This window comes from Euprymna scolopes, chromosome 16 (assembly GCF_053919585.1).
Source record: "Euprymna scolopes isolate OS-2025 chromosome 16, ASM5391958v1, whole genome shotgun sequence".
NCBI classification, from domain to species: Eukaryota; Metazoa; Mollusca; class Cephalopoda; order Sepiida; family Sepiolidae; genus Euprymna; species Euprymna scolopes.
In genome coordinates, this window is record NC_136497.1 from 127,048,296 (window position 1) to 127,072,839 (window position 24,544).

Sequence of the window (24,544 nt, forward strand, 5' to 3'; positions counted from 1 at the left end):
GCAGTATTCTGACAACCTTTCTGTCGATGTACCATTCTTGATGATTATACTGTCTAACTCGGGCATCTTTGTAATTCAGAAATTCTTGCAGAATTTTAAATGGAACATTTTTTCTTTTATGCATAAGTGCAAAATACGTTGGTCCAATTACGACTGAGAAGAAATATTAAATAATTCATGAACATTTCTTAGTATCGCCCTCCCTAAAGACTTAATCTTAAACCTCCATAAGAATGTATTTTAGTATAAATGCTATGGTTTTCCTCTAATATGCCACACACATAAATTTAAGATTGTTGGCTTTTCATAACCGAAACTTAGTGACAAATCAAGTCATAGAATAAGTTTGCCATTGGGGGGTATTTAAAGTAGATTACGCATTTAAAATTTTTTGTGATCATCTTAACGGCGTTATCTATTTTTTTTACAAAGGAGTAACCAATTATCAAGGCTAGGAGGTCACTCGTTGATAAGTGTTAATTGGTATACATAAGTAGTGGAAATTTTGTAAATTTGATTACTTAGGGGGATAGTTCACCAATAACTTGTTAATTCTATCTATATCTAGACTCCCACACTTGCATTCAGCGTACTATTGGCTAGTATCTAAATTGGGATGAATTCGTGATGTGCCCAGACGTGTGCGGCCCCGACAGATCGCCGACTCCCAACATCGTGTATCGCAGATTTTTCGTTCGACTATTCCTCTTATGGCCAGATCGTCATTTTCTCGCTGGCGACTGTCGATGGGAACACGCGTGGTTTCACAAAGTCGAGATATAATAAGTCGTGGAACAAAGAAAGTAAAAAACACAAACGCCAATGTTTCACATATATTTGACGGTTGGACTTGTGAGCATATATGTGTCTTCTCCCCGTTCTTTCGATGTTATGTTTGTCTGTCAGGCGCACTTCATCTCTATTTCTGTTTCGCAGTCAACTCTAAAAACTATCCAACTGTTTTTGTTATCAACTCCCATCCACCTCGAAGAACATCTAGTTGTCAACTAACTGTCTCCTCCGCGTTGGTATCTGAGTTCGCCCCCACCCTGGATACCGGAGGCTGTCCCTCCCTGTTTTATCTGTAGGTTTCTATTGTCAAATCTAAAAGACTCGAGCTAAAAAATCCTACAGATTCATTGTTCGCTATTTCCTGTTCTAGTGTTTATTGTAGGACATTTCCTATTTCGTTGTCTATTGCCCCCCTCTCAAAACTAAGTCAATCTCAGGTCCACTTTATAGTATCACAGTGGTAAAATACTAACCAAATTAACGAAAAGTTAATTTTGTATAGGCAAACAAAAATATGGAAGAAAAACTTATTAGTTGTTAAAACGAATTGAAATCTAGTAAAATCCATTATTCTCGAGCAGCTTTCTTTTCCAGAAAGATAAAAGCTTGAGATTTATAATATGAAAAACAATATAGTAAAAAAACCCTTTTCTACTATTTTAAATAGAATTTTAACATTGTAACCCCACCCTCCAAAACACGCCTTTCACCGCAATTGTTGTCTCGATGGGACAGTTTTAATATATTTTTTAACCAATCAATTGTTTTGTCTAGATAAGATTTAAGATGCTTTGCTATAAGAATATGCAAAAATATTATAACATAAATCCCTGCATTTCAAATGATTCAATCTGTTATCCGACTCTATAGATTTCGCGTGGCGAAATTAAAAAATCCAGAATTTAATGTAGCTGCCTTCATTCTCGATTACACTCCCCCCGATACAAGTCCGAAACTGAAAGCATATATTTTCCACAAGCGCCGGCATAAGCTCAGCGAACACTCGAGGTATGGCTACGATCAGACTGGCTTTGGTTTTGCATAAGGTCATGTTAGTGATGTTTCCGGCGTATAACCAAACGAAGTTCTCAAGGCTAAGAGAGGAGGCGGGCCAGTATGAGAAGGGTACAAAGTCGGAGCACTCCTTCTCAAGACAAGCACGGGTTTCTTTGGACTTGTTAGCTGAATCCTGCAACCACATCCACGATCTGCCAGCGGCCACCAACTTGCACATGATTGCACCAACGGCTCTTCACACTCTTCAACATATCCAGTTACACTTTGACGTTCACTTGCAAGCCGACATCGAGGATGTTAGGCAGCATCATGTGCCCCTCACTTGAAACTACAACAAAGGCCATAACTGTACGCGGAAACTTTGTTATCATCACTCTGGTACACCATTGTTATTCGTGGCAATCTATTGCTGGATTCTAAGCGTGCTGGCAAAAGTATTATTGTCATAATTTGGACCAGCAGAGTGCAGGGGTTTTAACAGTGGCGCATCTTTGATCTCACTCATTGAACAGTGTGTCGATGTAAGACATCATAAAAGGCGTTTATCGCTCTTGGAACCTCAGCTCACTGCAGCAGCGTCATCCGTCAGTACTTTCTGTAGACTCGTCTTCACGTCTGTCTCATCTGCCCAAGTGGCCTGTTTTTATAAAAGACAGAGTTCTTCAAATTTGCATATGTGCGCGAGAGCACACAAGATTCAGCGAAACTGCATCGTTATATAAGACCGCAGGCTTCATCTTGGACCCTTTTCAGCATCATGACTCTGCGGCGGCGAAGCGCACACCGAGACACTTTAAGAGGTAAGCCAGCGTTCCCACAATTTTTGCCACACGTTCCATATTGTAAAGAAGCAAAACCAGATGCACGATAAATATGAGGGTAGAGAAAGATTGAGTGAATGAGAGATTGAAAAAAAAAACAATGTAAAAAAAAAAGTAAAATCGGATACAGGAAACGAAAGAAAAATGCAAAAACTAGAACGAGGAAATTACACATAAACAAAATGAAAGAATGAAGTCAAATGAAAGAAAGCAAACGTGTAAATAAAAACGAAAAAAATGATAAATGTGAATAAATACTGAACTAGAAGCACTTTTACCCCCTCGACGTGAATATCCCCGACAAACCCGACAAGCAACTAAATCCCACCTCTTCACAGCAGAGATACCTATGTTAAAGAAAGTCTTCTACTGCAATAGTTTCTTCCCCAGAACTGCTAGACTTCGGAACTCCCTTCCGAGATTCTGCTTTCCCAACTGTACTGACATGTAGAAGTTCAACTGTAATGTACCTATTTATAATGCCTCCCCACGGGACAGAGTTAGACACCATGGTCGTTTTTTTTAACGTGGAGAAAAGGTACAAAAATAAAAAAAAAATTGTCTCAGTCGTTAAGAACTGCTCCTTCACCAAAAGAGAACAAGAAATGGATGTGCAGCGGCTGAAGAATAGATACTACACTTTGATCTTGACTAAAAGGATTTCCCAACTGTACTGACATGCAGAAGTTCAAGTGTAATGTGAACAAACATCTTGCTATTCATCTCCCTTCATAATGTATCTGCAACTTCTGTCTCCGATAGTAGCTTCCTACTTCAAAGTAATATTGTGCCTTGTTTGGGGTGAAAATTGAATACAAAAAGGACTTGAAGCAAACTTTCTGTAATCTTGTAATTCTATTATTCCTCACGTTCCATAACCGATATTCTGACAAATGGAAAAAAAAATTATATTTTCTGGTTTGGAATTAACCCACTTAAAACTTATCGTTGACCGGCTTTTTACCGTAAAGTACCTTTTTATAGCTCCTTCCATCAAGTTACATCACGACTTGTCGATTTCCATGAAAAACAAGTGAAGCATGCATGGTCTCCTGTAAATGCACAGTGAACAAAGCATAAAAATATGACTATGTTACGCACCCCACGCGCCGAAGAGTTATCGCTAAGTATAAACAATGATAATTATATAGAAATCGGTTAGTTAATCCTTTTCAGAAAAAATTATAAAAATCAAATTATGTTTTTCGTTCTCTAACATTTTTACTCATATCGTGTTTAATGTTTGTAAAATATCTAAAAAAAATTACAAGGCGTACTTATTGAGAAAAGTACGGACAGACGAACGGACGAACGGACGAACGTACAAGGGTGAATTTACAGGTCCACCCTCCTTTTGTCGGAGGGGCAAAATAATACAGTAAAATAAATTGTGAACTTTAAGCAAACTTTATGTAATCTTGTAATTCTATTATTCCTCACGTTCCATTACTGATATTCCGACAAATGGGAAATTTTCTGTTTTCTGGTTGGAATAAACCTACTTAACGCTTATTTTTGACCGGAGTTTACCGTGAAGTAGCTTTTATAGCCCCTTCCATCATGTTGCAGCAGGACTTGTCTGGGTCGTTTTACATGAAAAAAGAATTAATAAAAAGAGAATAAGAAAAAATAAATAATGTAGAAATGCAGAAGAACAATCATAGCCATGGCTGATAAACATAAACTACTCTGAGAATGAAAAGTTAAAGTTCCTTCGTTCAACATTCATCAGGAAACACAAATTAAACTAAATACACGTCAACCCCCAAGTAGCTAACAAATGTTATACAATCGTTAGATATAATTTCTTGGTTGCAATTTGACCAAATGCGAGCCGAATTATATAGAAGTTCTTATTTTTTTCGACGTGTTTTTTTTTTTAAATCAAAACAGACGGTCTTGTTAAGTCAACGATACAAGTAATGGCATATGACAAGAAAGATAGTGCGATTGAATATGATTTCTTCGAAGTGGCTGGGCCTGTTCGGGCCGATGGTAGAAATTTGAATCTTTGCTCATTCCGTAAAATCAAAGTTGTTTTTCCAATGTAAACCCCTCAGCAGCAATTTGTGTAAGCAAAAACCAAATCATACGTCTGCTAAATGTCCGGTTACCATATATGTCAAATTTAAACGGTAGATCGAATATTCAGAGAGGAGTTTTGTAGAGACTATCTGCACACAAACAAAAACAGTTTACAAATATATATATATATATATATATATATATATATATAAAGCTAAACGTATGGGTGTGTGTCTGGTCCCGATTTGTCTCCTATATGGTTAACTATTATAGAAAATTTAGCACATATAATGATAGAAAATGTTTCGAGACACATGAATAGGTATGTTCGATCTGTCATAATGATGATTCATTAAAATTGTGGGATCTGCGTACGCGCTTGGTTGACAAAGTATGGAAATAAAAAATTTAAAAATTAAAAAAAAACGTTTACAAGTGTTTTTGATATAGATGTACATAAGATTACTTGTATAAGTATGTGTTAACTTAAATAGGGATGGTATAATAAAATTGTAGTGTCTGCGTTCGCGCCTGGCCTCCATAGAATGGAAATAGGCACACACTTTATTAAGGACTTTCATATCTATCCGCGTATGTATTCTTTGATAATTGTTTCAGTTTGAAGAAATATGGTATAATAAAATTATGGGGTGTTCGTTCGCGCCTGCCCTCCATAGAATGGAAATATCTCACAAAGTTTAACAAGGTTTTTAATATAGATCCTCCAAATATTGTGATAAGTGTGTCAGTGTGAACAGGTATGGTATAATAAATTATGGGGTTTATCTATCTTATTTTTACTTTCATCACATTTTGCTTTGGTTTTGATACCCCAAAATTCGAAACTATCTCCTTACAACCCTTCCTTTTCATAAACTATCATACTTTCATAAATCGGAGTCCATTTTCTGTAGGTTGTTTTTGAACCTATCCAACGACGGGTACTTTTGCTAGTATATATATATATATATATATATATATATATATATATATATATATAATTATTTACTATTATTATTATTAAATATCTACAGACACTAGTGTCTCATAATTTCGGGAATCATCAGTGCTAGTTCGGACCCAGCGACAGAAGCCACCCCTGGTTTCATTAGCAAGGACCTAATTCATTCGGCTACCGTTAACCGCAATAAATCTTTTAGAAATTGTACATTTTTTAGTGCTTCTTAACGTCTGTCAGATTGATCTAATCATTATATGATGATCTGCACATAAGAGCTAAATTAACCGACTACTGGGCAACACTCTCTTCCTGATCTACATCAATGATCACCCAAAACACATACTAAAATCTTTCGTTGATATCTATGCTGATGACACGACCATCTATGGCAACACATCAAAGGCCGTAAATGATGATGTTCTCTCTGATTCTCTCTCCTCTGATCTTGAGCGCGTGGTATAGTGGGGAAAGAGGTGGCTGGTTACATTTAATGCATATAAGACCAAGCTCCTATCTTTACACCATAAACGCTCTGGACCCCATCTGGCATCAATTGAAATCGATAGCTCTCGTCTAGGGGAGGATCCAGGTTTTGAAAAGCTCCTGGGTCTGAACTTTACACCTGATCCTAAATGGAACACATCAATCAAGTCTGTGGCCAAGGTCGCTGGGAAAATGGTGAGATCCTTCTATCGCTCCAAAAGATATCTCACTAATAATGCAATTCTGTATCTATATAAAAGCCATGTACGTCCAAAGATGAAGTACTGCTGCCACATCTGGGCGGGAGCTGCTAAAAACAGCCTATCCTTCCTTGACAGAGTACAAAATAGACTTCATGGCTTGGTGGAGATGCCCTTTCCTCTATCCTGCAACCTCTTTCCCATAGAAGAGACGTAGCGAGCCTGTAATTGTTCTATCGTTATTTCCATGGCAGGTGCTCGTCTGAGCTCCATTCTCTGGTCCCCCCTCGCCAATCTTTTTAAAAAGACACCCGACGAGCTGAAACCACCGTCAATAATTTTCCCCACTCTCTATCTGTGCCTAAATCAAAACGTAGATACCATGAACAAAGCTTCTTTCTTACAACTGCACGCCTGTGGAACTCTGTTCCGCTTGCCTGTTTCCCTCCCGACTTCAAGTTCAACACAAACAATTTCCTGATGAACCGCCCCCCTAAGTAATGACACCTTACCAATTCTCCAATACTATTGCTACACTATCCCTTTGATTACTGTACACACAATAAACCTTATCCCTGAGTGGCCATTGGGCCCTGATAAGTGGTGAACTCCATGTAAAAAATAAAACTAAAGTGCTCAACGATAAGAAACAAGTTTCTTAAAGGGGCTGATATATATATATATATATATATATATATATATATATATATATATATATATATATATCCGAGTTCAATAATATGTTCCTTTTTTAATCCTGCGCAATCGTCCAGAATGTAGAAACTATGTAGAAATGGAATTCAGTGCAGTAGTATAATGAAAGCAATCATCTAATGAATAATCATGAAAATAAATAATTAATGAACTAACACTCGTTTTTCAAAGGGATACACAAACTAGTTACGTAGTTGATCGCATGTGTTTTCTGTTGATCCATATCTTATATTTATATTCAATACATCGAATCCGACGTTCACATTGGAATTCTCATCTTATTTGGTCGATATTCCGCCGCAGGTTAAAGTGCATGCTGTCTGGTTATTTCCGTTTTAGGTCACTTTCAATGATCAAAATTCTTTGCCCATCACTTATGCAACAAAAGTAGGGTGGTCTCTTTCTAAAGGAATAGAAACAAGCAGACACCTTCCAGCACCATTTATCTCTATAAAGGCACCATTCGTAGGTGCATCGAGTATTGTTTCACATCTTGACCGATCCATTCACACTGGTCCTTTGGTCGCAGAACAGTGTGATGAAAAGAATCACCCCTCTTTAATTTACTACATTGTCTACCAATCCTTAATCCCTGTCACATCACCTTTGTGTGTTTTACATGTACTTCCAATGAATATGCTTCAAGAAACTTGCTCATTTTGTGCTCTTCCTATGGCAAATAAACACTGACCAACGCATGTAAACCAAACTTCATATTTTGTTAAAACACCCTTCAAATCTGAAACAATTTCTCAATTAATTATAACCAGTTAATTGATCCTCGCCTAATAAAGCATATCTATAATATGCATCTCATCTGTCTATTTCAGAGTATGTATGTATTTGTGTATGTATGTACAGTGCCGGCAAGAAGAAAGTCGGTACTTGTAATTTAAAACAAAAACTGCAAATTGAAGCTAAATTTAATGTAACTGTTTCAAAAACTCTACCTAATTTAATTCGTCTTTTATTCCTCTAGAATTTTACCTGTCTGTATTTGACTTTCAATTGAAATATTCTAGTGTTCACGTCAATTTAAAAAAAATAATCTCAAATTGAGGAGGCAAAACGAATGTCCGCAGCAACAAATTCGCTTAAAACCAGCTTAAATTATCGTTCCTAAATCAGTTTAAAATATCCACCAACAGGCAACAAACCATCTCTAATCACAATTATTCTAATACAACGTAACATTTAGTCCACATGTCACGGCTTTTTCTTAGTGATCGTTAGGAGCTTATTAATCTCCACCTTTCTTGTTTATCCAATCGAGAAATCGGACGCAGATTGAGATGTGATGAGAAAACGGTGCGAAAACTGTGAAAAAGCACCAAAAGCCCGGAAGTGTTCGTGATGCACCTTAATCTAGTCGTACTAGAGTTACTCCTAGCAGGGAAGGCCATGCTATCAAGATGCGTAGCCTAAGAAACAGATTTGAATCGGCTCCCCAAATCCAACAACAGTGCAATTTTGTTAAAAAGAGCTCTCAAGAACAGATTAAAGCAATTTTATTTTCGAAGATATTTTGCAAGACGCAAGCCAATGATTTCTGTAAAGAATAGAAAGCGCCGTCTGGACTACGTCAGATGCAATGAAGATAATGACTCTTCATATAGGTTAAAATGCTTCTTAGTTACGAAAGCAAGTTCAGTAGGCTAGGCAGTGATTGTAGGCAGTACGTCCGTCGGATGAAAGACGAAGAATGTAATCCTAGGTGCTCAGTTTCAACGCTGCAAGGTAGTGGAGGTTCAGCTTTAGTGTGGGGCATTGTTAGTACAAATGGTCAAGGGGCTATACTTCGCTTGCAAAGTCGAATTAATTAGACCAAGTATATAAATATGTTGACTGAACGTTTCCTTTCCTACTTTGGTCGGAATTTGGATGATAATCCCATCTTCATGCACTTTATTCTCCCATTCACACAGCTGGCAATGTCAAGAGGTTCTTGGAAGAGCATGATATTCCATGTTTAGATTAGCCTGCAATCCTATCGAAAACGTATGGCATTACATCAAGCAACAGTTACGCAATGATAAATGTCAAATTTTGAAACACAAGGGACAAAAATTAAAGAGAAGTGGGATGCCTTTTCCTCGAAGTATAGCTACAGTCTAATTCAAGGATTTCTCAAAAGATTGGAGGCTGTCAAATTGCAGAAGGGGTATACTACTAAATATTAACTATTCATTGCATTCCTATTGTACCTATTTTCTATGCCTGCCCACGGGACAGAGTTAGACACCAGGGTCGTTTTTTAACGTGGAGAAAAGGTACAAAAATAAAAATTGTCTCATTTTGTATTTGTGTTGCATTAATGTCCTAAAGTTACATTTAAATAACATTTTTCCATTGTGCTGACTTTCTGTTTGCCTTCTACATTTAAAGTTATTTTTTTTAAATGATATGATAACTAGAATAGTTCGATTAAATGTCAAATATGAACAGGTAAAATTATAGAAGAATAAAAGGCCAATCAAATGAGGTATAATTTGTTTAAACAGTTACATTAGATTTAGCTTAAATATGCAGGTTTTAAAAATTACACGTGCGGACTTTCTTTTTGACGCATGTGTATGTGGCTATGTTTGTATGTCTGCTTGAAACTTTTCGAGGCGACAGATTTGCACAAGATTAGTATCATTTTTAAACTCGACGTTTCGGACGACAAATATCGAAGCATAGCTAAAAACATTAATTCTTCAATTTCAACTGAGCAGTTTTCTACGAGAAGGGGTCGATTTTTTGCGAACCATCTTTCCAAGTCATCGTCCCGTTTTAATTGACTTTGCTTAATTTTAATGGTCCAAAATTCCGGTCGCGTCAGGAAGTAGCTGTAAGACGTCAGATTTTCTTTCACTCGTTTTTCTACTTTCGCGTCACGTGTTCTAGCCTGGCTACCTGCCTTCCTACTGCCACTTTCTTTTTGCTCAACACACACCTCCAAACATCCGGGCACCCAGGCTTTATATTTGATAAAAGAAGTTTTGATGCAAAGATACATGAGCTTGTTTCTTAACTTCCGAGCAACGGCGGATTACGCTGCTTGTTTATGCACATTTGCTATGCAGTCTCAGTGCAGTTTACTATCAATAAATCTGCTGAACTGTATTTTGTTGTTTACGATATATAACGGAGACTGTTATTTTAGTGTATTTTTTTTGTCTTCGTACTTTTTTTTTTTACATTTTGAAAACGAAAATCAATTTATTCCCCTGTGAACGAATAATACTGCTGATTTGTAAAACGTAATAAATTCGGTTGCTTGTTCAAGCCATGCGTTTTTTGTACTTTGTTGCGTATATGCAGCTGCAGTTGTCTTTCTATTTCTTATATTAGTCTCATGCAAGCCTCATGCAAGCATCCGTTCCGGTGCGTTTTAATTAGAAACATTATTTCAATTCTTTTATATAAGAAAGGCTATGTTTGCCCGAATATAAGCAGTCGGTTTAGGAATATTGAGATACGACCAGGCTTCTATGAGAATGCTGCGTCCAATCATTTAACAGCGGTTACAGCATTTTGATGCGCGTCCAGGTCTCTACATTAGGGGCTCTGTTCGCCTATTTTTCTACCAGTATTGTCAATGTTTGAAAGGCGACCATTCGCTACAGAATTTTTAAGTCCGTCATCATATTTGAATGTGAAGCTCATTGCACCCTCATTATCTGTCGCCCCTTAGAGACAGACTAGCCTGAGTGTCCGGAGTTGCCCGGGTATTCGGAGGTGTGAGTTGTCCAAAGAAAAAAGTGGTAGTAGGCAGGCAGGCTCAAATAAGTATCACGAAGGAGGAAACGTAAAAATTTACGTTTTTTAATTTATTTATTTGTTTTTGTTTTTTGTGTTTTACACCATGATCTGTAAGTTCACAGCCTGCACTTTCATTTCTTGATTTGTTTTCTTTTTTAATCAAATATTCTATTCAAGGGTATTTTACAACCGGAAAACACCAGGCGGCCTACTAGTTTAATATAAACGTCATTTCTCATCACCAGTTTCTAGAGCCGCTTCAGAACAGTCTTAACTGATTTAATTTCACGTAGTTCTGTTTCGCAGAAAATCAAGGGCACCCTTCTTCAGGATAATCCAAGATTACTTAATGAGTAACACAGAATTCACATGAAAAATTAATGCGTAAAGTTTATATTACTTGAACTACTGCACTCACCTTGACACCTAAATTTTTAATTCTTTGCAGTTAATGTAAAAAAAAGATTAAGAAATTTCCGTGTCGAGTTTTAACCTACAGACCACGTCATGCAAAAAGAAATAAAGAAAAAACATGCCATCAATTAGCCACAGTAGAATTTTCACGACCCGTTGTTCTATCATTGTTGCTAAGCGAGGGCATGGAACAAATGGCGTTACCAATGATAGATAAATTATAATAATGGTTTCTTTTTTTTTTAATTACATTTTCACCCCAAACAACGCACATTGTCACTTTGGTGTAGGGGCTAAACTCAGGGACATAAGCTACTGGGGTGCAATGTAGAGAGTTGGACAGTAAGATGTCGATTCACGTTACACTTGAACTTCTGCATCCTAGTACAATTGGGGAAGCAGGGATCCGAAATTGAATTCCAAAGTCTAGTTGTTCTGGGGAAGAAACTACTGCAGTAGAAAGATCTCCTACATCTAGGGATCTCCACTGTGTAGGGGTGGGATTTAGCTGTGTGTCGGGTTTGTCGAGGGCATTTACGTTCTGGGAGCACAAATGTTTGCAGTTCTTCAGAGCACATACAATTAAAATACTTGGAGAACAGGAAGAGGGACGCACCATTTCGTATGTGGGACAGAGGCTTAAGCTTAGATCACAGTTCAGAACCTATCAATTTGGCGACTCTCTTTGGAAGCTTTTCTAGGAGTAAAAGACTAGTAACAGATGCACCAGCCCAAATATGACAACAATACTCCATACATGGGCGAATTGTAGCCTTATAGAGATAAAGGATACTTTCGGCCGTTAATAGCTTTCTAGCACGGTAGAGAGAGCCTACCTTTTTCGCAGCGGTCCTGGCAATGCTCTCAATGTAATCTCATGTTTCCTGTGAACGTTAGGCCCAAGAGTTTAAAAGAAGTACTTTCAGATAATGAATCTTTCGATTATTGTTATAATTATCGGTAATTATTGGGGGTGTTCTGAGAAAAAAAATTAACTAAGATCATTCCCAGCCTTATGCACTAAAATTCTGGAAGTTTTAAAGGAATCTGTTCAACTGTTTTCGAGTCTATAAGTAACGAACTCACACTAATAGACAGAGTTGCATTTATATAATTGTATACATTCAAAACCCACACGTTATTCACTTTCGTATTTATTCACTGCAGGCTAAACAATATATCAGTAATAAATCTTGCGAACATCACAGTTACTTCTCAATCCTCTTGCATAACGACCATTATCGTTATGCAAGCATAATTGCAAATATATGTAACAATTGATAATATTTTCAATGCAATGTACCATACGCCATATTTCATAATTCTATCATAATGAACAAATATTTCATCTAAGTAAATACGTGAATGTTGGCTAATATCTTCATGCAGCTTAATGCAAAGAGATATAAAATTATACGGAATCATATTTCAAAAGCATTCTGTCTTAATTATATAATTTTCTTCCATTTCTGCTTCCTCTTATTTATTCGCTTTGCTTCGTAAATAAAATGGAATTGCAACGGTAATAAAAAAAAATGCGAGAAAATATATATACGTTTAATTGGCGATATATAAATAATAAAACTTCTCCTGCTCATTGTGCATTGTGTTCCAACGCGTTTTTTTTTTAATACTCAAGATGGATTCTAACAATTTATATAAGATATTGTCTTCTTGAATTTAAAAGATTCCCATTTCTTTCCAGCATGCTTTCTTTTTTAAACTAAAGGGAAACAAATCTATAACTATATTCTTTTCGGAGAAGCAAAACTCGTCACTAATTAGTTGTTTCGTAAATCGCAATTATTCAACGAAACATGTGTAAGATGAATTATGCTACTATTAAAGTAAAAAAAGTGTAATGTAAAGCAACGTTACTTTTTGAATGTTTATCTCTGATATATATATATATATATATATATATATATAATTATTTTTTTTACTATAATAATTAAATACCTACAGACACTAGTGTTTCATCCTTTCGGGATTCTTCAGTGCAGGGTGTCACAATTACTACCAGTCGAATGATTCGAACCCCGCGACACGAGACATCTCTGGCTCGATTAGCGGAGGCCGTATCCATTCGGCTACCATTAATCGTGTGAAATAGCGTTGAATTTTAAACATTTTAATTTAAATGTTCATTACGTCAGACAGACAGTGATCAAATCGTTATACGACGATCTACGCATAAGAGCTAAATTGACCGACTTTTATTCAACAGAAAGTGCTCAACGATAAGAAACGTATTTCTTAAAGGGGCTGGCATAATTATTTTTTTACTATAATAATTAAATACCTACAGACACTAGTGTTTCATCCTTTCGGGATTCTTCAGTGCAGGGTGTCACAATTACTACCAGTCGAACGATTCGAACCCCGCGACACGAGACATCTCTGGCTCGATTAGCGGAGGCCGTATCCATTCGGCTACCATTAATCGTGTGAAATAGCGTTGAATTTTAAACATTTTAATTTAAATGTTCATTACGTCAGACAGACAGTGATCAAATCGTTATACGACGATCTACGCATAAGAGCTAAATATATATATATATATATATATATATATATATATATATATATATATATATATATATATATATATATATATACGTAAGACAATACACATCAAGTCTGCTTGAAAGCCAAATCACAACGTAACAGTAGGAAAATAAATGTATATTTTACTCATATATTATTTTAATTAGAATTCATTATTGAGATGAGCATTATTTATATTAATTTATTTTATTGAGGACTATTATTCCCATCTTTACTGATTGTTGTTTCACGACGTTTCAGCCAAGTATTCCTCTGGCGTCTCAGAATTAGCCCGTGGCGCAGTTGATAGATACGTTGAATCTCTACGGTTCCAGACGAGCATTGTCTAAAGATAGCGGTTTAAATCCTACCCAAAGCCGGCCAGAAGCTTACTTGGCCAAACCGTGGTGAGACGACAGCAACTACGGATGGCAGTGATTGCTGAGAGTGCAGTTAAGGGATTCGGATACCTATCGTTGCGGTTACCACCTGACCAAGGCCAGAGGAATAGTTGGCCGAAACGTCGTGAAAAAAACAATCAATAAAGATTAGAATAATAGTCCGCAAAAAAATTAATTAATATAAATATTTTACTTATTTGTAGATTTATAACATATATTTCGTAGCTATACTCCATCTTCAGTGTGTTGTTTTCTTTTTTTCCTTTTCTCTTTCCTTGCCATGTTGCAACATTGGAGAAAGAAATGCCCGTTTGTATAGAGCCGCACGTTTTATCGCAGCAGTTGTATTTAGAAATGCTGGAAATGTACAGAGGCAACACGAGAATAACGTCAAGTGTGTGAATTCCATGTAGAAACGTTGATTTAATTTGAATAAAATAAATTGTTTATTTTCCTATTATTGCGTTGTGATTTGGCTTTCAAGCGCACTTGATTCGTATTTTATTTTTCACGTATATTTGAATCACCCAGTTTTGATACATCAACTCGCCTGAAAATCTTAACACTACCTGACCTATACTTCTTCCTAATACAGATTGTCAGCTTCCATCGTATCAAAAAGTTATCAGTATTGCATAGAGGGAGAAGATGTCGACAATTACTTTTGACCGTGTCCACACCAAACTGCCCGATGGAGTCAGAGGTATGGTAATCTTTACATACTCCTGCATCTAAATCAACCATTAGTAAGATCTTTTCAGATTAGGGCCTAGAATATAACAGTACGGCTGATATTTTGCTAAATCGCTGTGATGGTGTTTTTTGTCATAATCCATAGTAGGTGCATATGTAGATAAAATTTTAATATACCTACTATGTTCAAGAGGAAGATGCATTATCGTGATTTTGTAACTTACACGGCTGTTCAATCCTTTTCACTAAAGTAGACCGCTCTGCAAAGCCAAAACACCTTCTCGCTTTACCACAGATGGATTTCCGTTCCAGAAAAAGTGTATACCGAAGCCACTTCCATTAATTGTTCTTCGTCACTCAGGCGTGTTTCAGACAACGTCGAAATATTTATGCTGTACCTAGTGAGCTCTCTCGCAACAATAACTGTTCTGCGCTCAGGTCTTTTATTATCTAGAACATCGAACAAAGTTTTCACATTCCACGTAGCAACAGTTAGGTTATTCCTCTCCTGATGAAATTTTCATTTTCCTTGTTTCATATTTTTCAATATTTTCTTGCTTTCCTTGCAAATATGGAGCTGCTTCCAACGTAAAAAAAAGGATAGGCACTGAGTTAATTTTTCTAGACCCTTGCCACGTTCATGGGTGAACAGCGTATTCCTAGAGAAGGCTGTCCATACATGTGATCATGCACCGAAGTCGCTTCCTCCCCAATAAGCGATTTAGTTTACGGTGTTAGATAAATCATTGGCCGCCTATGTGCAGATTTAGAGCTATGAACTCCCAGCCCGCCAATCCTGTGCAAGTCACCTATCGCCATAGGATTTTTGGAAAGAAAGATATATGTATATGATGGTTGCGACATAATATATTTCTGCTACACATTTCGAGAAGGTACAACATGTGTTGCACACACAAACACACACACACACATATTCACATATTGGTTAATTGAACGACAGTTACCAAAAGATAGAATAAATACACAATCCCGTTTTTCCATTGTGTTATTTTGGGGCGAATATGGTCTTACGAACGTTTTGGACCTATACCAGTGTTTGTCGTTTTTTATTTATTTGGATGTCGTTCAGAGATGAAAGTTTAAGAAAAAGAAAAAAAGCGACAAATAAAACGATCATTAAGAAAAGGCATTACTCAAGACGAAAAAAGAGCAACTTAATGTCAAGAAAAAAAAACTTACTTGAAAAACATCAGATAAAGAAACTATATATTTACATACACCGTCATCAAGTATTACTCACTTGTAACAAAGAGAAGAGTTGTTCTTTGGTGTCTAGGTGACAACAATTTTCACAAGATATTTAGTACTCCTATCATCTTAGCAAATGAATTTGTATCATCCTAACACCCGCTTTCTATTGATTTCCCACTGGTCCTGACCATTTATCATCACTGGAATTTGTATAGCAATATGCCTATCCAAGGCTCCAGCTCTGTTCCATACTAATCTGTTCATGTTAATTAGTTAATGCTTTCTCTTCCCAGATTTTACATCCTCCAACCTTCTTTGACTACTTTGTGTAATGACGGCACTGTTTTGAAGAGTCTGTTAGTAATCTTTTGATTAAACAATTTCGTTTTATTTGTTTCCATGTGGTGTTCAACCATCGTTTAATTTGAAAATTGGTGCGTTTTTTTTTTCTATGGTCGGGTTTCATTTGTAGCTCATGTGTTATATTCTCCGTACTCAAGGGGTTTCCTTAATATTTCATCCGTTTTAATTATTACTTTCAGTTGTGTGTCCTCATCCATTTTTTTTTCGATTTCTTTATATTTCCGAAGTTGTCTCGGGATTATTCTATGAGTGTTGGTATTGCCTTAACTTTCTTCATTTTCTATATGCCTTTCAGTATTCTGTCCAAGTCCACATATTGTCTTTGCTTCTCTATCTCCTAGATACTCACTATGTGATCTTGTGGAACGACAAAACTTTGAGCTAGCAGGATTTTCCCATTCTTGTAAACTAGAATGGCATCTGGTCCCCTTGCGTGGATGCTTTTATCTGTAGATAAGTCCATGTTAACAATTTCCGCTTTCATTTGCAACTCAAGTTTGTGCTTGTACCATTGGCTTGTGTGTTCAAGATGCAGGTTGCATGTAATGGAATAGCAAGAAAAGAATAAGTAATCTATCTAACATTGTAGCTATTTATTCATCTATCTATCTCGGTCTATCTATCTATCTATCCAACTGGAGAGGTAGACAAGAGATGGATATGAAGATGTTTTCATAAAACCTGTCAAAATATAACAAAGCTAGACCATAGACAAGTTTATCTGAAGCATCTTATCAATCACGTGGATCAGGTTAGCTGGAGATGGTGAGTTGGATCAGGTTAGATGAACAGCGGTTGGCTTAATGATTGCCCCTCCTTGGGAAGGAGGTGGCGTGTCTCTCAATAGAGCCTGTTAAAGATCGCAAGTAAAAGAGCTCACTTTCCATATTCATCTGCGACGACATCTGAGAAAGTGAATAAAAACTAAAACCAATTCTCGACTTGGAGTGAATGCCTTTCGTCCAACAGGTTCCAGCTCCTTCAAGTTTATGGATCCCAGATTGATTAGTGAATATAAGGTATATCGGATATACGACACCCATACACGTATATAAATTTAGACAATCACGGAACATAACACGTGTACATATATACATCACACAACATAAATAGACAATCACGGTTCAGAAAGTGAAGAACCACTGAACACATTAGTAAACCATTAAGGATACGTCACAAACACGGAACGTATAGCTGGGTTCCGTTCATGCTAGCATAACGTATCATGCATAGTTCACAGTGTCCTAGTTTTCGTGCTTTGTTATGTATATTTTTATAATCGTTCCAAGCTTGTTTTTTTTGCATTCAGTGAAATGCCGTTTAAGGACATTTTACGAAGCTGCTAGACAACAAACAACATGTTTGCGCCTCCTGAACTCATTTTCTTATATAGAAAACATAATGAATTTCACTTATATGGTTTACTATTTGTATGTAATTACGTTCTTAACATCGATTTCACTCGAACGAAACCAAACAATCATAAAAAATGACTATCAAACCTCATTATTTGTCGGTTTTATATTCTAGAATGTAGTCTTCAAAAACAATAAACCAACGCTCTGCGCTGCTCAGAGTTTTTTGGGTTTTTTTTTTAATTTTTTCTTTTTCGTTTTCTTCTTATTCTTCTTCTTCTTCTGATAATGATGATGATGATGATGATGCTTCGCTGCCTAATTTGATTCGTTGCCGCTGTCAACACCTTATTCTTTACACCGCCGGAAACATTTCTTACATAAATACTTGCTCTTTATTCTTCTTTAATTATTTCTCTTTCACAGTGAGGAAAATGGCGCGAGGGTTGTAAAATCGGGTTGACAATTCAGCGACCTCAAGACTGGTTACCTTGATTATATTTTTTTCATAGCCGAATCTTCTAATTCTAATACCACATGAACACAAAAATACATCGTTTTATTTTTTATTTTTTTCAAAATTTTAATAACCATTAGTTAGTGTAAAACAGATTCGGTTGCCAACAAAAACAGCAGCGTACAACCTGTTGAGTTTTAAAGAAATAAAGTATTTAAGTCTCATTACAGTCAGATTTTGGTCTTAGTCCTTAATAAATCCCACAAATTTATGTAACAATAAAACGTTTAACAAATACTTTGTTCACCTTCGATTTTTGAGGAATTATCATATTACAGTTATTACGATACGGTGAGTGGTCATGTGTAACATTTTGCAACTCTTTTAACGGTATAAAGTTCTACATTTTTAAGATGAACAATGGTTATTCTTATTATTTGGATTTATAGAACTACTGTTCTCATCTTGAGTGTGATTTTCACAACGTTTCGGTCGATGTAACCTCTGGTCTTCTTCAAGGTGTATCTTGTCGAACTCGGGAATGTTTCTGTCGAACTCGGCAATTTGGACGGAATTTCGAACGTGATCTTTTTATTTACTTCACGGGGATAGCATGCTCTTGTTCCGTCAGTCAGGACTGGATAGAGGTCCTATGTAATTCGCAGATGTAATTTCCAATCGAACCTTGAATTTTTAGGAGAATATCACTTTTTACAATTGATTTTTTTCCAACTAATCTTATCACTGTTGGACCCGTGGCGCAGTGGGTAAAATAGGTGAAAAAATCCATTGTAAAAAGTGATATTCTCCTGAAGGTTGAAGGTTCAATCCTCAATGGGGGCGAGTGAGCAATACGATTTGATAATTACTTAGGACCACACCAGTAAATAAAGCGTCCCGCTCGAAATTCCATCCAAAGTTCGAGTTCGAAAGACACGTTCCCAAGTTTGATCAGTTACACCTGAAGAAAGTCGGAAGTTACATCGACCGAAACGTTTCAAACGTTATTATTACACTTTAACGGGCCCAATACGTTGTAGACTCCGTCGCAAGGAACATGAGAAAGAGAAAAAACTCGACACATTTTCTTTTTTTAACAAAAGCCTTTATTCCTGGTATTTCTAACAGCACATTTTTTCTAAATATTTAAACAAATCATTTCTCCTTTTTCGACCGCATGTGACTTTTCGTTTCGGTTCTGACACCACCTACGCGTCCCGAAGACTGCTTTCTCGAAGACCACTTTTCTGAACACTTGTGTGGTTTTTTTTATCTCTACTGCGACGTGTAATCTAACCAAATATTTCCTATCCACTTAGTAGTCATTATCTATTTATGATACTTATAAAGCAGGTTAACATGAATCTATAAATTTCTATTTAGGTGATTTATATTTTAGTTCTATATATAGTGCTTTTTTATTTCATACGGTTATTGATATCTTTCTAGAAATGCTGACATAAATAAATACTATCCCCGTCACTTAAATCTTTACTGTACAACATAATATACTATATTATATTACATATTTTTCTTCGGTTCATAATATAGCTACTAGTCAAAACCAATAGTGGTTGCATTACAGTTATAGCCGAAATAAAAATGGTTGTTTCAGTACAGATTTTGTTGAAATAAAATAGTGGTTTCACTACAGTCATAGTCGAATGTGTGAAAATATGAATCCATTAATCCATCCAGCACGGCCGTAGCCGAGATTAAACTCAATACACGAGTTTGTCGTGTAATTCAAATCTGTTTTTTACATAGGCATAACCACTTATCAAGGGCCAGATACCACTCGAGGATAAGGGTTATGAGTGTACAGTAGACAACTGGACAATATAGTGATCGTTAGTAATGGGAATTCGGTAAATTTATTAACTTAAGTGGTTCGGCTCATCAAGAACTTGTTTACGTTGGACTTGAAGACAATCAGATTAAGGCAACCATATTGTAGTCAGCTGGAAAGCAGGAAAACGGAAGACAATTCCACAGGCGTGCAGTTCTAAGAAAGAAGCTTCGTTCACGCAATCCCAGTGACACATCTGTTCTTGCCAGATCACCAAATCTAAGCAACGTTCATCCTGGTCAGTGCCAGATGGGTGACCTTTTAGGAAGGCGAGGCGCTGCATGTACCGCGAGGTAAAATATCAGGTTGAGAAACTGGCGCGGTCCATCCTTTTCTAGTAGGTAGGCACCCCATTTAGCGAGTGCGTAAACTTGATAGACCTGGCGAAACATTATGTATTCAGCTATCGACAAGATTTGAAAAATGTAAAATATAATATTCTAAAATTCTCCAATATGTGATTTCCGAAGGATTACACATGTAACATTATGAAGTGGTGTTCATATAAATGTCTTGTGGTTGTTCGTCGTGTTCCTAAATGTTTGTAATGGATGAACCAGCATGTTCCATCGAAGATCAGACAAGGGAGGATGGGGTCTGGTAGTCTCCCTCCTTCTGCAGCCTTGAACTTTGCTATTTGCCAGCATTTGGTTGACAACCCGTGATGTGCCGATAGATATAACATTGAATGGTTCGAGGTACTACATACAGCGGACTCCAGAAATCATTTAAAGATTTTGGAGTCTGTCTCTATTGCGGTACGGAAACCTTCTTTGTGCTGGCAGAAAGAAACATCTTATACAGTGTTTCTCTTTGGGAAACTGTGAATCTTTTCTCCCGTGTGTGTGTGTGTGTGTGTGTGTGTGTGTGTGTGTTTATTCACCTCGTTGTGCCATAATTTTAATCGTTTTTTAAACGTTAACACACTTCATTTTAGTGTCCCCGTAATTTTTGGCACAGTCAATTGTTCCCCATCAGAACTCTTTACTTTCGACATAGTATTATGTTTACGCTATCGATTCTCTCCTGATGAGATGATAGCTGAAAGATTTCTCGAGAGACTTCGGGCCATTATATTTACAACTATATATATATATATATATATATATATATATATATATATATATATATATATATATATGCTTAACTCTTTCGTTCACGTGTTGATATTCGTGCGTGTGTCAGGCATAAATACATAAACACATACATTGACGGCGTACCTGTTTTTACTGTTGTCGTTCTGTGAGAGTTCTTCAGCCAAATCTTAGGAAGAAGTATTCTTTAAAAACATAGATGTTTCAAAAAGAGACCAAGATGCTGTGTATTTTTATATTTTTTTAATTTCTTCTAGGTATTGACAATTGCAGAGGAGTGATCGACGATGTTTGCTTGAGTGGTTTGTTCTTACATGTCTCACGTCTGAGACTCTCCCTCTCTCTCTGGGGAGAAGGCATCTACAGGAAAAGCTTCTTTTTACGTCTTCAATCCAACTCAACTCTATGTTCAGTTAACTAGAACACACGACAGTCAGACACGTCGATTTCGGTCAGCTATTAGACTTCCGGAGACTTGTGCAGTTTACAGTTTTCTTATGTTTTGACAATTTTACGAAAAACACAGTTTCCATCTCATCTCTTGTTTTGTTCGCCAGTTTAATAGATAGATAGCTGGATCGATACATAGATAGATAGATAGCGACTAATTTACTCCAGAACCAGATAACATCCAGAAATATCTATATATCTATAAGGGCGACCATTTCTTTTTCGGTTCTAACAGTAGAGGAACTACACAACATTTTTAACATAAATTGAAACACAGATACTTATTCAAGTATGTCTAAAGGCAGTTGGTTGGCCATTTTGTTGGCAACTTTAATGAATGCCCATTACATTTCAGATTATTAGTGCTTTTAATGAATTATCTTAAAATAAAAAAATCCGTTATAATTACAGTTTTTACATCATAGTGATAGAGCCTATATGTGTCCTAACAGTTTATTCTTAAACCAATAAAAAAGACTTCCAATTTCGGTCATTTAAAAATTTATTTTTGTACATCAACCTTAATTAATTATACTTATGAGGCACTTTTTTCTTGGGGGTCACTATTTATCAAAGTCCGAAGGCCACTCGAGGATAAAGCTTAATTATTTACGGTTGTACTGTAGTAATCGTTAATGGTGTAAATTGAATGGAATGGGTTTATTTATGGGGACAGCTCAATAAAAACTTGTTTACATAAGATTTGAAGGCTTCCAGGTTGTATTCAACTGGGAAGCAGCTCGTCCAAACGTTCTGGAAAAGAATCTTTGTTCATGGAATCTGCTTTTAGATTTAAGAAAAATTAGAGAGGGGTGGAAATCCAATATTGTATTTGTATTCCAGTGTATTTTATGAAAGTTTGGCAAGAGGGAAGGATCGATTGAAGTTCACTTCAAAATAAAAAAGAAAAAAGTAGAACTCATGAGAGAAAAAAGTGATATGGTCGCAATTTTCCGGGTAGTTTATATCAAATGTCGAACAGTGCCGAAGCTCTGAGTCAATGAAATAACAGTAGCCAACGATCTTTAAGAAAACATTTATTTGCTACTATTCTGTTATAACAAAATATACAAATATTTCTTAAAAAACAACAAAAGTTATAAAATGTAAAAGAAAAATATTTGTGTTTGCATTTCAACAAAATAGTTGTTCATGGCTAATTAATGCTATTTTATTGATTTTTAATTTACTTTCTTAAAGTTTTGTAAAGATTGCCCAATAATTATGTATTTGGTTTCATTCTAACAACATGTTTTTACTCAATTGTTCATTTTTTTTTAATTAATCTTTCATTTTTTTTAAATAAATCTTTCATTATTTTAATCAATCTTTCATTTTTTTTAATAAGTCTTTCATAGCTTTTAATAAATCTTTCATTTTTTTAATACATCTTTCATTTTTTTTAAATCAATCTTTCATTTTTTTAATTAATCCTTCATTTTTGTAATTTGTCTTTCATTTTTTTTAATCAATCTTTCATTTTTTTTTAATAAATCTTTCATTTTTTTTAAATAAATCTTTCATTTTTTTTAATCAATTTTCATTTTTTTTTAAATTAATCTTTCATTCCTTAGTCGTTATTGTTATTTGTAACAACAGGAGTAATAAAAAATCATGAAAAATTATTTCGGCATATTCCGGCATTTTATGTTAACTGCTTAGTAATTTTAACAATAACATGGTACTTATTCAAGATATATACTAATAATTTATACTTCGGTCACATATATTGTAAATTTTGTACATATTAAAAAAGTTTCATATGTCATTAAATAATGACGAGTTAATTTTAATAATAAAAAAACATATTTTACTAAACAAACCTTTTTCGATTACCTAAAAAAATCGTTTTTTTACATATTAACTTATTTTATATTTTAGTATTTTTATTCTATGTAATCACACTAGTCGGTATTTATTTTTTCGTTAATAAGAAACTTAAAAATAAAATTCGCATTTCAGTGAAAAACATTTTTATTGTCGTACACATTAAAATGTTCGTAATATTCGTGTGAAGGTTTGTGTGTGTGTGTGGGTGTGTGTATGTGTGTGTGTGTGTGTGTGTGTGTGTGTGTGTGTGTGTGTGTAAAACGGCACTAACCCTAGCTCTAACTCTAACTCTATTCGGGTTTAATCGGCTTTGTCCGAAGGAGGAAGTTCCATGTTCATATAAAATTCACAAGCAATCCCAAGTGGTATGAATATACCCGTTAGGGGAGATGACGAGATACATTAGGTTTTTGCAACTTTTGCAGAGAGGTGTCGACATCCTTCTACATACAGCATCTGAAATTCCTATATTTTTTACATGGAGATCATCACTTATCAAGACCCAGCGACCACTCGAGGATAAGGGTTAAGAGTGTATAGTAGTCAATTGGACAATATAATAATCGTTAGTAATTGAAATTCGGTAAATGTGTTAAATTAAGTGGAACGGCTCATCAAGAACTTGTTTACATTGGACTTGAAGACAATCAGACTGTAGTCAGCTGGAAAACAAAAAATGGAAGACAGTTCCACAGGCGTTTACTTCTAAGAAAGAAGCTTTGTTCATGGAATCTACGTTTAGGTTCAGGAACAGTTAAAGAGTGTCGGGGGACTTATTGATAGTGTGTTCAGCTAGACGAGTGTTTCTTGTGAACGTTTGTCGAGGGGGGCCATAGATTGAAACTCAGTCGAGCACTTGCCATGAAAATAACGATAAAGTAGACACAGACTCGCAACATCTCTTCTGTGAGATAGAGGTTGCACGGAAGAGAAAAGGACTAGTCTCAAGGTTGTTAGGCTTCGGTGATTTGACGGGAACCGGTGTGTCAACGTGATTATGCTATTGCAGGTATTACCTCAACTCTAACGGAATACATTCTTAGAACTGCACGCCTGTGGAACTCTGTTTTGTTTGTCTGCTTCTCAGCTGATTACAACTTGGATGTCTTCAAGTCCAAC